The following is a 409-nucleotide window of genomic DNA, read 5'->3' as shown; positions in this document are numbered from 1 at the left end:
ATTTTACACTAATTTAAATCTATCATCCTTTTTAAAGTAGTCCACTTCCTGCTTAGTAGAGATAGAAACAAGAAAGGTCAAATTAATAGAAGCCTTTACATTATAACCAACATTATCCAATGGGATATATTCACCCTCTTCCAAAGTATCTAATCTCATGAGACAACAACCCCCAATAGAATGATTCTTCCCCTTATCAATATTGAAATTGTTAGAAGAATATCCTAAGGATAAGGACATATTTTTATTTAAGGTACAAGGAAGCTGAGAATGGTTCATAGAGCTATTATGTTCACCAACCAAACTAATTTCCCTATTAAAACGGAAATCATTAATTAAAGCTAATTGGCTTTCTTCAGAAAGCTGAGAATTAGTAGCAGGTTATCATAGGAGTCACATCATGATTCTT

The sequence above is a fragment of the Dendrobium catenatum genome, unplaced genomic scaffold, assembly GCF_001605985.2.
Source record: "Dendrobium catenatum unplaced genomic scaffold, ASM160598v2 fragScaff_scaffold_1221, whole genome shotgun sequence".
Taxonomy (NCBI): Eukaryota; Viridiplantae; Streptophyta; class Magnoliopsida; order Asparagales; family Orchidaceae; genus Dendrobium; species Dendrobium catenatum.
The sequence above is the reverse complement of the archived record's forward strand: the minus strand, read 5'-3'. Positions refer to the sequence as shown.